The sequence below is a fragment of the Triturus cristatus genome, chromosome 2_1, assembly GCF_964204655.1.
Source record: "Triturus cristatus chromosome 2_1, aTriCri1.1, whole genome shotgun sequence".
Taxonomy (NCBI): domain Eukaryota; kingdom Metazoa; phylum Chordata; class Amphibia; order Caudata; family Salamandridae; genus Triturus; species Triturus cristatus.
The window spans coordinates 4,206,795-4,222,700 of NC_140581.1; the positions used below are offsets into that span (position 1 = coordinate 4,206,795).

The following is a 15,906-nucleotide window of genomic DNA, read 5'->3' on the forward strand; positions in this document are numbered from 1 at the left end:
GTATTTCTTTTATCTTTGTAGCTGTGGGCCGTATTTTGACGTTTTCGTTCCGGCATGGACACCTTTGCCAGGCGTCAATGGACAGCTCTGCGTTTCCAGGTAACCCATTTGGCCTTTCATTTGTGTCCGCCATGTATTTGTTGGTACCGTCTTGTGGCCCGTGTCTTGGCGTCTTCCTTCCTGCATGGAGTGCTTTGCCAGCCGTGAATCGCCAGGTTTGCGTTTGTAGGTAACTCATTTGCTATTTTTGTACTAATCTGGACTTTTCTTTACTTTCAAGGTGTGCCCCGTGCTTTGGCGTTTTCGTTCCTCAATGGGCAGCTTTGGCCGTCATCGATGGACGGGTTTGCGGTTACAGGTAGCCCTATTTCATTTTTTATTTATTGGTGTGGGCTATTTGATTTAAGGTCGCGTCTTATTGTGAACATTGTCTTGCTTTGGCCGCACTTCTCATGCCCGTGTTAAGATAGTGTTGCGTTAGTCATCTCTTACAGCCTCGTGATCATCTCGTGTTTCCTGGCTGCAAGGTAAGTTCGTTTTTTTCGAAGAAATACTAATAGATATAGTTTGTGGTTTGTTATAAGTTGCTATAATTTCCATGCTTTTAGGAAGTATTTCGCAGTAACAGAAAACATAGCAGTGCCACATATTATTGTACGGATTGTCTGGCTCTTATGCGAAAGCGATTTTATATTAATATTCTTTTCATGTTGGTGGTGAAATTGCGTTTATTATTTTTTTAAAGGCTCATACAATTGATTTTGAGGTTGCAAAACAAATATCCGTAACATTTGAACAATTTCTTTATAATTTGGTCGAATGTGCTTTTCGCTACCTTTTATACGTCAGGGTGTGGCACGTATTTAAATTAAAGTACACGGACGTTGGGGATATCTTCACAGAAGCTATAGAAGTAAGTGCTGCATTTGCTTATTTTATTTTCTATGCGTTTTGAATTGTTTTACTAAATTGTATTTCTTTTATCTTTGTAGCTGTGGGCCGTATTTTGACGTTTTCGTTCCGGCATGGACACCTTTGCCAGGCGTCAATGGACAGCTCTGCGTTTCCAGGTAACCCATTTGGCCTTTCATTTGTGTCCGCCATGTATTTGTTGGTACCGTCTTGTGGCCCGTGTCTTGGCGTCTTCCTTCCTGCATGGAGTGCTTTACCAGCCGCGAATCGCCAGGTTTGCGTTTGTAGGTAACTCATTTGCTATTTTTGTACTAATCTGGACTTTGCTTTACTTTCAAGGTGTGCCCCGTGCTTTGGCGTTTTCGTTCCTCAATGGGCAGCTTTGGCCGTCATCGATGGACGGGTTTGCGGTTACAGGTAGCCCTATTTCATTTTTTATTTATTGGTGTGGGCTATTTGATTTAAGGTCGCGTCTTATTGTGAACATTGTCTTGCTTTGGCCGCACTTCTCATGCCCGTGTTAAGATAGTGTTGCGTTAGTCATCTCTTACAGCCTCGTGATCATCTCGTGTTTACTGGCTGCAAGGTAAGTTTGTTTTTTACGAAAAAATACTAATAGATATAGTTTGTGGTTTGTTATAAGTTGCTATAATTTCCATGCTTTTAGGAAGTATTTCGCAGTTACAGAAAACATAGCAGTGCCACATATTATTGTACGGATTGTCTGGCTCTTATGCGAAAGCGATTTTATATTATTATTCTTTTCATGTTTGTGGTGTCATTGCGTTTATATTTTTTTTTAAGGCTCATACAATTGATTTTGAGGTTGCAAAAAAAATATCCGTAACATTTGAACAATTTGTTTATAATTTTGTCGAATGTGCTTTTCGCTACCTTTTATACGTCAGGGTGTGGCACGTATTTAAATTAAAGTACACGGACGTTGGGGATATCCTCACAGAAGCTATAGAAGTAAGTGCTGCATTTGCTTATTTTATTTTCTATGCGTTTTGAATTGTTTTACTAAATTGTATTTCTTTTATCTTTGTAGCTGTTGGCCGTATTTTGACGTTTTCGTTCCGGCATGGACACCTTTGCCAGGCGTCAATGGACAGCTCTGCGTTTCCAGGTAACCCATTTGGCCTTTCATTTGTGTCCGCCATGTATTTGTTGGTACCGTCTTGTGGCCCGTGTCTTGGCGTCTTCCTTCCTGCATGGAGTGCTTTGCCAGCCGTGAATCGCCAGGTTTGCGTTTGTAGGTAACTTATTTGCAATTTTTGTACTAATCTGGACTTTTCTTTACTTTGAAGGTGTGCCCCGTGCTTTGGCGTTTTCGTTCCTCAATGGGCAGCTTTGGCCGTCATCGATGGACGGGTTTGCGGTTACAGGTAGCCCTATTTCATTTTTTATTTATTGGTGTGGGCTATTTGATTTAAGGTCGCGTCTTATTGTGAACATTGTCTTGCTTTGGCCGCACTTCTCATGCCCGTGTTAAGATAGTGTTGCGTTAGTCATCTCTTACAGCCTCGTGATCATCTCGTGTTTCCTGGCTGCAAGGTAAGTTCGTTTTTTTCGAAGAAATACTAATAGATATAGTTTGTGGTTTGTTATAAGTTGCTATAATTTCCATGCTTTTAGGAAGTATTTCGCAGTAACAGAAAACATAGCAGTGCCACATATTATTGTACGGATTGTCTGGCTCTTATGCGAAAGCGATTTTATATTAATATTCTTTTCATGTTGGTGGTGAAATTGCGTTTATTATTTTTTTAAAGGCTCATACAATTGATTTTGAGGTTGCAAAACAAATATCCGTAACATTTGAACAATTTCTTTATAATTTGGTCGAATGTGCTTTTCGCTACCTTTTATACGTCAGGGTGTGGCACGTATTTAAATTAAAGTACACGGACGTTGGGGATATCTTCACAGAAGCTATAGAAGTAAGTGCTGCATTTGCTTATTTTATTTTCTATGCGTTTTGAATTGTTTTACTAAATTGTATTTCTTTTATCTTTGTAGCTGTGGGCCGTATTTTGACGTTTTCGTTCTGGCATGGACACCTTTGCCAGGCGTCAATGGACAGCTCTGCGTTTCCAGGTAACCCATTTGGCCTTTCATTTGTGTCCGCCATGCATTTGTTGGTACCGTCTTGTGGCCCGTGTCTTGGCGTCTTCCTTCCTGCATGGAGTGCTTTGCCAGCCGTGAATCGCCAGGTTTGCGTTTGTAGGTAACTCATTTGCTATTTTTGTACTAATCTGGACTTTTCTTTACTTTCAAGGTGTGCCCCGTGCTTTGGCGTTTTCGTTCCTCAATGGGCAGCTTTGGCCGTCATCGATGGACAGGTTTGCGGTTACAGGTAGCCCTATTTCATTTTTTATTTATTGGTGTGGGCTATTTGATTTAAGGTCGCGTCTTATTGTGAACATTGTCTTGCTTTGGCCGCACTTCTCATGCCCGTCTTAAGATAGTGTTGCGTTAGTCATCTCTTACAGCCTCGTGATCATCTCGTGTTTCCTGGCTGCAAGGTAAGTTCGTTTTTTTCGAAGAAATACTAATAGATATAGTTTGTGGTTTGTTATAAGTTGCTATAATTTCCATGCTTTTAGGAAGTATTTCGCAGTAACAGAAAACATAGCAGTGCCACATATTATTGTACGGATTGTCTGGCTCTTATGCGAAAGCGATTTTATATTAATATTCTTTTCATGTTGGTGGTGTCATTGCGTTTATTTTTTTTTTTAAGGCTCATACAATTGATTTTGAGGTTGCAAAACAAATATCCGTAACATTTGAACAATTTCTTTATAATTTGGTCGAATGTGCTTTTCGCTACCTTTTATACGTCAGGGTGTGGCACGTATTTAAATTAAAGTACACGGACGTTGGGGATATCTTCACAGAAGCTATAGAAGTAAGTGCTGCATTTGCTTATTTTATTTTCTATGCGTTTTGAATTGTTTTACTAAATTGTATTTCTTTTATCTTTGTAGCTGTGGGCCGTATTTTGACGTTTTCGTTCCGGCATGGACACCTTTGCCAGGCGTCAATGGACAGCTCTGCGTTTCCAGGTAACCCATTTGGCCTTTCATTTGTGTCCGCCATGTATTTGTTGGTACCGTCTTGTGGCCCGTGTCTTGGCGTCTTCCTTCCTGCATGGAGTGCTTTGCCAGCCGTGAATCGCCAGGTTTGCGTTTGTAGGTAACTCATTTGCTATTTTTGTACTAATCTGGACTTTTCTTTACTTTCAAGGTGTGCCCCGTGCTTTGGCGTTTTCGTTCCTCAATGGGCAGCTTTGGCCGTCATCGATGGACGGGTTTGCGGTTACAGGTAGCCCTATTTCATTTTTTATTTATTGGTGTGGGCTATTTGATTTAAGGTCGCGTCTTATTGTGAACATTGTCTTGCTTTGGCCGCACTTCTCATGCCCGTGTTAAGATAGTGTTGCGTTAGTCATCTCTTACAGCCTCGTGATCATCTCGTGTTTCCTGGCTGCAAGGTAAGTTCGTTTTTTTCGAAGAAATACTAATAGATATAGTTTGTGGTTTGTTATAAGTTGCTATAATTTCCATGCTTTTAGGAAGTATTTCGCAGTAACAGAAAACATAGCAGTGCCACATATTATTGTACGGATTGTCTGGCTCTTATGCGAAAGCGATTTTATATTAATATTCTTTTCATGTTGGTGGTGAAATTGCGTTTATTATTTTTTTAAAGGCTCATACAATTGATTTTGAGGTTGCAAAACAAATATCCGTAACATTTGAACAATTTCTTTATAATTTGGTCGAATGTGCTTTTCGCTACCTTTTATACGTCAGGGTGTGGCACGTATTTAAATTAAAGTACACGGACGTTGGGGATATCTTCACAGAAGCTATAGAAGTAAGTGCTGCATTTGCTTATTTTATTTTCTATGCGTTTTGAATTGTTTTACTAAATTGTATTTCTTTTAACTTTGTAGCTGTGGGCCGTATTTTGACGTTTTCGTTCCGGCATGGACACCTTTGCCAGGCGTCAATGGACAGCTCTGCGTTTCCAGGTAACCCATTTGGCCTTTCATTTGTGTCCGCCATGTATTTGTTGGTACCGTCTTGTGGCCCGTGTCTTGGCGTCTTCCTTCCTGCATGGAGTGCTTTACCAGCCGCGAATCGCCAGGTTTGCGTTTGTAGGTAACTCATTTGCTATTTTTGTACTAATCTGGACTTTGCTTTACTTTCAAGGTGTGCCTCGTGCTTTGGCGTTTTCGTTCCTCAATGGGCAGCTTTGGCCGTCATCGATGGACGGGTTTGCGGTTACAGGTAGCCCTATTTCATTTTTTATTTATTGGTGTGGGCTATTTGATTTAAGGTCGCGTCTTATTGTGAACATTGTCTTGCTTTGGCCGCACTTCTCATGCCCGTGTTAAGATAGTGTTGCGTTAGTCATCTCTTACAGCCTCGTGATCATCTCGTGTTTCCTGGCTGCAAGGTAAGTTCGTTTTTTTCGAAGAAATACTAATAGATATAGTTTGTGGTTTGTTATAAGTTGCTATAATTTCCATGCTTTTAGGAAGTATTTCGCAGTAACAGAAAACATAGCAGTGCCACATATTATTGTACGGATTGTCTGGCTCTTATGCGAAAGCGATTTTATATTAATATTCTTTTCATGTTGGTGGTGAAATTGCGTTTATTATTTTTTTAAAGGCTCATACAATTGATTTTGAGGTTGCAAAACAAATATCCGTAACATTTGAACAATTTCTTTATAATTTTGTCGAATGTGCTTTTCGCTACCTTTTATACGTCAGGGTGTGGCACGTATTTAAATTAAAGTACACGGACGTTGGGGATATCTTCACAGAAGCTATAGAAGTAAGTGCTGGATTTGCTTATTTTATTTTCTATGCGTTTTGAATTGTTTTACTAAATTGTATTTCTTTTAACTTTGTAGCTGTGGGCCGTATTTTGACGTTTTCGTTCCGGCATGGACACCTTTGCGAGGCGTCAATGGACAGCTCTGCGTTTCCAGGTAACCCATTTGGCCTTTCATTTGTGTCCGCCATGTATTTGTTGGTACCGTCTTGTGGCCCGTGTCTTGGCGTCTTCCTTCCTGCATGGAGTGCTTTACCAGCCGCGAATCGCCAGGTTTGCGTTTGTAGGTAACTCATTTGCTATTTTTGTACTAATCTGGACTTTGCTTTACTTTCAAGGTGTGCCCCGTGCTTTGGCGTTTTCGTTCCTCAATGGGCAGCTTTGGCCGTCATCGATGGACGGGTTTGCGGTTACAGGTAGCCCTATTTCATTTTTTATTTATTGGTGTGGGCTATTTGATTTAAGGTCGCGTCTTATTGTGAACATTGTCTTGCTTTGGCCGCACTTCTCATGCCCGTGTTAAGATAGTGTTGCGTTAGTCATCTCTTACAGCCTCGTGATCATCTCGTGTTTCCTGGCTGCAAGGTAAGTTCGTTTTTTTCGAAGAAATACTAATAGATATAGTTTGTGGTTTGTTATAAGTTGCTATAATTTCCATGCTTTTAGGAAGTATTTCGCAGTAACAGAAAACATAGCAGTGCCACATATTATTGTACGGATTGTCTGGCTCTTATGCGAAAGCGATTTTATATTAATATTGTTTTCATGTTGGTGGTGAAATTGCGTTTATTATTTTTTTAAAGGCTCATACAATTGATTTTGAGGTTGCAAAACAAATATCCGTAACATTTGAACAATTTCTTTATAATTTTGTCGAATGTGCTTTTCGCTACCTTTTATATGTCAGGGTGTGGCACGTATTTAAATTAAAGTACACGGACGTTGGGGATATCTTCACAGAAGCTATAGAAGTAAGTGCTGCATTTGCTTATTTTATTTTCTATGCGTTTTGAATTGTTGTACTAAATTGTATTTCTTTTAACTTTGTAGCTGTGGGCCGTATTTTGACGTTTTCGTTCCGGCATGGACACCTTTGCCAGGCGTCAATGGACAGCTCTGCGTTTCCAGGTAACCCATTTGGCCTTTCATTTGTGTCCGCCATGTATTTGTTGGTACCGTCTTGTGGCCCGTGTCTTGGCGTCTTCCTTCCTGCATGGAGTGCTTTGCCAGCCGTGAATCGCCAGGTTTGCGTTTGTAGGTAACTCATTTGCTATTTTTGTACTAATCTGGACTTTGCTTTACTTTCAAGGTGTGCCCCGTGCTTTGGCGTTTTCGTTCCTCAATGGGCAGCTTTGGCCGTCATCGATGGACGGGTTTGCGGTTACAGGTAGCCCTATTTCATTTTTTATTTATTGGTGTGGGCTATTTGATTTAAGGTTGCGTCTTATTGTGAACATTCTCTTGCTTTGGCCGCACTTCTCATGCCCGTGTTAAGATAGTGTTGCGTTAGTCATCTCTTACAGCCTCGTGATCATCTCGTGTTTCCTGGCTGCAAGGTAAGTTCGTTTTTTTCGAAGAAATACTAATAGATATAGTTTGTGGTTTGTTATAAGTTGCTCTAATTTTCATGCTTTTAGGAAGTATTTCGCAGTTACAGAAAACATAGCAGTGCCACATATTATTGTACGGATTGTCTGGCTCTTATGCGACAGCGATTTTATATTAATATTCTTTTCATGTTTGTGGTGTCATTGCGTTTATTATTTTTTTTAAGGCTCATACAATTGATTTTGAGGTTGCAAAACAAATATCCGTAACATTTGAACAATTTCTTTATAATTTTGTCGAATGTGCTTTTCGCTACCTTTTATACGTCAGGGTGTGGCACGTATTTAAATGAAAGTACACGGACGTTGGGGATATCCTCACAGAAGCTATAGAAGTAAGTGCTGCATTTGCTTATTTTATTTTCTATGCGTTTTGAATTGTTTTACTAAATTGTATTTCTTTTAACTTTGTAGCTGTGGGCCGTATTTTGACGTTTTCGTTCCGGCATGGACACCTTTGCCAGGCGTCAATGGACAGCTCTGCGTTTCCAGGTAACCCATTTGGCCTTTCATTTGTGTCCGCCATGTATTTGTTGGTACCGTCTTGTGGCCCGTGTCTTGGCGTCTTCCTTCCTGCATGGAGTGCTTTGCCAGCCGTGAATCGCCAGGTTTGCGTTTGTAGGTAACTTATTTGCAATTTTTGTACTAATATGTATTTTTCTTTACTTTCAAGGTGTGCCCCGTGCTTTGGCGTCTTCGTTCCTCGATGGGCAGCTTTGGCCGTCGTCGATGGACGGGTTTGCGGTTACAGGTAGCCCTATTTCATTTTTTATTGGTATTCGCCATTTGATTAGGGGTCGCGTCTTAGTGAACATTTTACATTGCTTTGGCCGCACTTCTCATGCTCGTGTTAAGATAGTGTGGCGTTAGTCACCTCTTACAGCCTCGTGCCCATCTTGTGTTTCCTGGGTTCAACGGATGTTGTTTGTTAAAGTCAGGTAAAACATCTTGTGTATTTTCATGCTGTAAATACTTTTTATCTAATGTGTATAAATAGGCCATATCGTGTCATGTTTGTGCTGCAAAAGGTTCAAGGTAAGTAAAATTGTGTGTTTTTTTTACTTTTTTAAGATTCTCTTTAACTAACCTTTTTTTTTTTTTTTTGTTTTAGAGCCAGACCACTTGGAGCCATCTCGCTCGCAGACGACGAACACCATGCTTTGTTATTCTAAATAGGCCCAACTCGCACATCAGCACTAACGATTCACAACCTCCACTATCCTTTCATTGTTCGGGACAGACTCCTATCTACAATTTACATACTGCCAGACAGCAACATCCTTAACAACATCTCACCTACATGCTCTTTTAAACTACAAAGTGGTCTCTCTTCTGTGATTTAATTAAGTAACCAGCGTTTTTTTTTCTTTTACAGTATTTAAAGGAGCCAAGCAACTGTTAGAAACATTTCTTGAAGAAAAACCAGCAGGTATACTTCGAGAGAGCGGACCGATACGATCGTTGGAAAACAAGTAAGTGACTTCATCCCGAGCAAAATTAAAGAGCCTCTTGCATTATCGTGCTTTCAGTACTTTGTGCTTTTTATGTGCTTTCTGTACTTACATTGTTTTCTTAAACTTAGATAATTATTTTGCAATAAAAAACTGTATTGGGAAACTTTGCGCATTTACAATCCTTCCTTCTACACATTTATCGCTCATGTTTCACTTGCAGTCCATTGCGTATATATGTTGTACTTTTATTTTCATTTTCAACACAGAATAAGTTATTCTTAGGAGCACTTTTTTACTGACACTTTTTTCATCTTTTTAATATGCACATATCTAACAGTTTGATAAAAGATTTTATATATAGTGTCGCATGTACGTTTTGGCAAGTTCAAATATGCCTTCTTAGTGTTTTTTTGCTTCCATACAGTGAACATTTTTTGTAAAGTGCCTCGACAATTTAGAGTCTTAATTTTCTACTTACTTGCCGCCATTAATCTTAGTGACATGTCTTTGTGCAGCACACTTCCCTCCTTCACCCACTTCCATAATGCAGAGTAATGGCAGGCTAGGCGGAATTTGTAAAATGTTGATTACTGTGCACTATTCGCAAAGTTTTATTTGAGAAGCTCTTTTCACGTGCACAGACTTATAGGTTACTATACGCACAGACCAAATAGAAACAGTACGGAGACTTTCACGTGTACTGTTTGCTGCTTAACATTTAGAGCGCCTTATGTTGACTTTATATTTTAATTGTGCTGCCGCCAATAATGTTAGCACCAATTCATTGCAGAGCACACCTCGCCCCTCCACACACTGCCATAATGCGGAGTAATGGCAGCCTAGCCTGTCATTTTAATATGTTGTTTCCGTACGCTTTACACACATAGTTAACAGTACAAAGAGTTTGAATTGTAATTGCGCTGCATAGGAACTTTAGCGGATAAATCAGGTTTTTTGGGGGGGCCGCAGCACTTCTTATGTTCACGGATTTCGAGGCTTTTAAACGTAACTATTACACAGGGCCAGTACGTTGACATCACTTTTATTGTGCTGCATGTAACAATTATCGATTCTAAGGCATGCTGCCTTGAAGTTTTCAGGGGGATTGTGTCCGTTGCCATTACCGCGAAAATACGTTCTAACGTGATTCACAGGAATAGCAGTCTAATGGAATGAAAAGCATGTATGCCTATTGTTTCAGGCGTAAATAGAGCAATATCAGTGTACTTTTGCAATTTTTGGTGTGTTCACAACGCTTCATTACACACCTTTTTTCTAGAAGTTTAATTTACAAAGCATTCAGTACATATGTGGTTTATTGGCGTGCACTACTCATAGAAAATGTGTTAGTTTTAACAACGGACAGTACCTAGACGTTGTATCCGAAAATTCATAATCAGACCTTCAGAAATTGCTTTTTTTCACTTTTTTACGGGCACTTTTTTCATCTTTTTAATATGCACATATCTAACAGTTTGATAAAAGATTTTATATATAGTGTTGCATGTACGTTTTGGCAAGCTCTAATATGCCTTCTTAGTGTTTTTTTGCTTCCATACAGTGAACATTTTTTGTAAAGTGCCTCGAAAATTTAGAGTCTTAATTTTCTACTTACTTGCTGCCATTAATCTTAGTGACATGTCTTTGTGCAGCACACTTCCCTCCTTCACCCACTTCCATAATGCAGAGTAATGGCAGGCTAGGCGGGATTTGTAAAATGTTGATTACTGTGCACTATTCGCAAAGTTTTATTTGAGAAGCTCTTTTAACGTGCACAGACTTATAGGTTACTATACGCACAGACCAAATAGAAACAGTACGGAGACTTTCACATGTACTGTTTGCTGCTTAACATTTACAGCGCCTTATGTTGACTTTATATTTTAATTGTGCTGCCGCCAATAATGTTAGCACCAATTCATTGCAGAGCACACCTCGCCCCTCCACCCACTGCCATAATGCGGAGTAATGGCAGCCTAGCCTGTCATTTTAATATGTTGTTTCCGTACGCTTTACACACATAGTTAACAGTACAAAGAGTTTGAATTGTGATTGCGCTGCATAGGAACTTTAGCGGATAAATCAGGTTTTTTTTGGGGGGGCCGCAGCACTTCTTATGTTCACGGCTTTCGACGCATTTAAACGTAACTATTAAACAGGGCCAGTACGTTGACATAACTTTAATTATGCTGCATGTAACAATTATCGATTCAAAGGCATGCCGCCTTGAAGTTTTCAGTGGTATTGGATCCGTTGCCATTACCGCGAAAATACGGTATAACGTGATTCACAGGAATAACAGTCTAATGGAATGAAAAGCATGTATGCCTATTGTTTCAGGCGTAAATAGAGCAATATCAGTGTACTTTTGCACTTTTTGGTGCGTTCACAACGCTTCATTTTACACCTTTTTTATAGAAGTTTAATTTACAAATCATTCAGTACATCTTTACAGTTTGTTAATATGACACACTACGTTCATACTTAACTATGTTTGATAGCCCTCTCCACGTAGCCCTCTCCACGTAGCCTCCTCCGCCTAGCCCCCTCCGCCTAGCCCCCTCCGCCTAGCCCTCTCCGCCTAGCCCTCTCCGCCTAGCCCTCTCCGCCTAGCCCTCTCCGCCTAGCCCTCTCCACGTAGCCCTCTCCACGTAGCCCCCTCCGCCTAGCCCTCTCCGCCTAGCCCTCTCCGCCTAGCCCTCTCTGTATTGCCCTCTCTGTATTACCCTCTCTGTATTACCCTCTCTATATTACTCTTTCTGTATTACTCTTTCTGTATTACTCTAATAAGCTCGCTGGATTATGCTCTCTATATTCCTCTATCTCTCTTACTCTCTACGGATTACGTTCTCTGTAGTACGTTCTCTGTAGTACGCTCTCTGTAGTACGCTCTCTGTAGTACGCTCTCTGTAGTACGCTCTCTGTAGTATGCTCTCTGTAGTACGCTCTCTGTAGTACGCTCTCTGTATTACGCTCTCTGTATTACGCTCTGTATTACGCTCTCTGTATTACGCTCTCTGTATTACGCTCCCTATATTACGCTCCCTGTATTATGCTCCCTGTATTACGCTCTGTATTACGATCTCTGTATGACGCTCTCTGTACCACACTATGTACCACACTTGTGAGCATACTGCATAGAGCATAATGCAGATACCGTACTTCAGAAAGCATGGTGCAGAGAGCATGGTGCAGAGAGCATGGTGCAGAGAGCATGGTGCAGAAAGCATGATGCTGAAAGCATAGTGCAAAGAGCATGGCATAAAGATCGTGATACTAAGACCACAGTACAGAGAGCATGGTGCAGAGAACGTGGTGCACTATTAGTTGACAAGAGCTAATCATGATAAAGTGAGTGCAGGTGAGAACCAATCTGCAAACTCCTATTGGGTCACTTACGTGAGGCATTGTCAACTTCTGCACTACTTTTTACTTTGCATTGCCAATTTCTACACTACTTTTTACTTGCTCTACCAAGGCTTAACTCATTAATTATACAACCTTATAACTCTAATAATACTCCATAATACATACTTGAACTACATAATCTTTACATACACACTTTAGATGCAGTTTGGACAGTCATCCACTTTTAACATTCACTTTTACAACACATGCACTCTATACATACTCTTTACACATGCAAAAGCTCAATACATGTTCTCTGTACACATGCTGGCTACACACTCTATAAACTCATAGTTTCAGTTCAGCATTCCCAACATTTCTGATCACTTTTATAAACTACAATTGCTGTAGTAGCAAAATAGTCACTTCCAGCATAACTCTACTAGTAATACTATAATAGTCTTAACAAATAATTAATTTGTACACATTGCTAAACCTATTGGGTTACACACACTTTCCCATACTGTTTAACATACATAGTCTGATTAGACACAACGTCTACACACACACTATCTACGCACACACACTACACTCTGTCTTCACACAAACTCTCTTAACACATTACTTCCCACCAATAATGTTAGTGCCATGTCATTGTACACCGCACCTCCCCTCTCCACCCACTGCCATAATGCAGAATAATGGCAGGCTAGGCTGTATTTGTAAAATGTTGTTTATTTGCGTGCACCTCTCACACATTCATTTGATTTGAGCAATGCTTTTTACGTACACATATTTCTAGATTGTTATACGTACAGACAAAACATGAACAGTACGAAGAATTTAAAATTAAAATGTGCTGCATTAAAACTTTAGCAACTTACGTAGATTTTAGTGATCAATTGTGCATTAGCCATTAATGTTAGTGCCATTTCATTGCACAGCACACCTTCCCCCTCAACCCACTGCAATAATATGTCCGTTTGCAATTTTCACATAATAACTGATACATAATGCAGATTAATGGCAGCCTAGGCTGGGCAGTTCCTGATTTCGCTTACAAATATGCAAGGCATTTTTAGAAGATTTACGCTAGTGCATAGCAAGGGGAAGTCCTTTTTACATTTTAGTACATTCCCATTGCTTTTTGTTACTCTTTTAATAACAGTACAATTAGCTTACACACAGGGACAAGAATTACCACCATTTGCTACAACCACACCATGGACTATACATCTTTATACTTTGTTAATATAACACACTACGTTCATACTTAACTATGTTTGATAGCCATCTACACCTAACCCTCTCCACGTGGCCCTCTCCACGTAGCCCTCTCCACGTAGCCCTCTCCACGTAGCCCTCTCCACGTAGCCCTCTCCACGAAGCCCTCTCCACGTAGCCCTCTCCACGTAGCCCTCTCCGCGTAGCCCTCTCTGCGTAGCCCTCTCCGCCTAGCCCTCTCCACGTAGCCCTCTCCACCTAGCCCTCTCCGCCTAGCCCTCTCCGCCTAGCCCTCTCCGCCTAGCCCTCTCCGCCTAGCCCTCTCCGCCTAGCCCTCTCCGCCTAGTCCTCTCTGTATTGCCCTCTCTGTATTGCCCTCTCTGTATTGCCCTCTCTATATTACTCTTTCTGTATTACTCTACGAAGCCCGCTGGATTATGCTCTCTATATGACTCTATCTCTATTTCTCTCTACGGATTACGTTCTCTGTAGTACGCTCTCTGTATTACGCTCTCTGTATTACGCTCTCTGTATTACGCTCTCTGTATTACGCTCTCTGTATTACGCTCTCTGTATTACGCTCTCTGTATGACGCTCTCTGTATGACGCTATCTGTATCACACTCTCTGTATCACACTCTCTGTATCACACTCTCTCTATACCACACTTATGAGCATGGTGCACAGAGCGTAGTGCAGATAGCGTACTGCAGAGAGCATGGTGCAGAGAGCATGGTGCAGAGAGCATGGTGCAGAGAGCATGGTGCAGAGAGCATGGTGCAGAGAGTATGGTGCAAAGAGCATGGTGCAAAGAGCATGGCATAAAGATTGTGATACTAAAAGCATAGTACAGAGAGCATGCTGCAAAGACCGTGGTGCACTATTAGTTGACAAGAGCTAATGATGATAAAGTGAGTGCAGGTGAGAACCAATCTGCAAACTCCTATTGGGTCACTTCGGTGAGGCATTGGCAACTTTTTCACTATTTCTTAATTTAGATTGCAGATTTCTTTACTATTTTTTATTTTCTGTAACAACGATAACCTCATTAATTATACATCCTTATAATTCAAAATATACTCCCTAATACATACTTTGACGATAGATTCATTACATACACACTTTAGAGACAGTTTGGACAGTCATCCTTTTTTACCAATCACTTTTACAACACACGCACTCTATACATACACTCTCTGCAACATGCTCTCTAACACATGCTGTCTAAAAAATACTCTATAAGAAACACTCTCTAATACATGCTCTCTAAAAAACACACTACCTATTACACGCATTACTACTCACTCTCCAACACACACACATTACTACTGCCTCTAACATTTTAACTACTGAACACTATTTAGCACCTACTTTATATAACACATAGTCTTAATATACTTTTGAACACACACAAACACATTCTAGTACACACGCACTCTAACATACACTTACACATTTTCTGTATCACATATCTATATAAACTATATCTTCTTCACTATCGTTCACTTTATTATTTACCTTCTACAATTCCACAAAACTTTTATCGAAAAAATGCAACTTTCCTGGTGATTGGAAATTAAGCATGCAACTAACAGCAAATATGGAACTCCTACAGTATTATTCTCCAAGAACATTCCCCCCATTTCAGATAACTTTCACAACTTACTATTTCTGTATTAGCAGAATATTAACATCCAGCATAACTCTACTAGTAATACTATAATAGTCTTAACAAACAATTACTTTGTACATATTGCTAAACATATTTTGTTACACACACACACATTCACATACTGTTTAACACACATAGTCTGCTTAGACACAACGTCTACACACACTATTTACACACACACTACACTGTATTCACAAAAAGTGTCTTTACACATTAATGCACACAACACTTTAATACTCCCTAATACACAATCTTTAATACATGCTTATTTACATTCTATATTAATACTGTATGACAATATTACTACTTGCTGAACAATACACCTTCTCTATTAAACACTTTAATTTACTACTTTTAATTTTTTGAATAAGACTAAAGTTTAATTTATGGCATTATTTTACACTTATTAATGTTTGTTATCCTTTTTCCTAGATTTTCAATTCTTGCCCTCAAAATCGCACGCTGCTAACTCCTTGACCTAACAACATCGAGGTAAAAGTACATAACTATTATGTTTAGCTAAGTACTTGTAACAACAGTGTATATATATATACAGATAGGTAGATATATCTATCTATATATATAGAGAAAGATATATAATATAGAAGTAGAGATAAACAAAGACAAAATACATAGATGTAATGTACATTTATTCTCATTTAAAAACTGTAGCGTAACACAGGCCCATATTTTAGCATTACAGCATAGATTGATAATTCCTAATCAAGGTACCATATTAAAACCATTTAATTAATATTTGCTTTTTCTACACACCGAGGGAATACATAGTGTGCAATTCTAACCTGCACACTACAGTATTTGTCCAACAATTTT

The 15,906-nt window shown here is 39.8% G+C and overlaps 1 long non-coding RNA gene across 2 annotated transcripts in view; it reads left to right on the forward strand.

Annotated features, from left to right (window-relative positions):
- LOC146863587 (uncharacterized) overlaps nucleotides 1–15,906 on the forward strand; it is a 46,221-nt gene that overhangs the window by 14,577 nt on the left and 15,738 nt on the right. Inside the window, exon 1 of one of the 2 annotated variants that reach the window (XR_014969015.1) lies at nucleotides 8,458–8,847. The exons of the other annotated variant lie outside the window; for it this stretch is intronic. This is a non-coding gene — a long non-coding RNA (uncharacterized LOC146863587). Of the gene's footprint in view, nucleotides 1–8,457; nucleotides 8,848–15,906 lie in introns of those variants that run through there. 2 annotated transcript variants of the gene reach the window in all.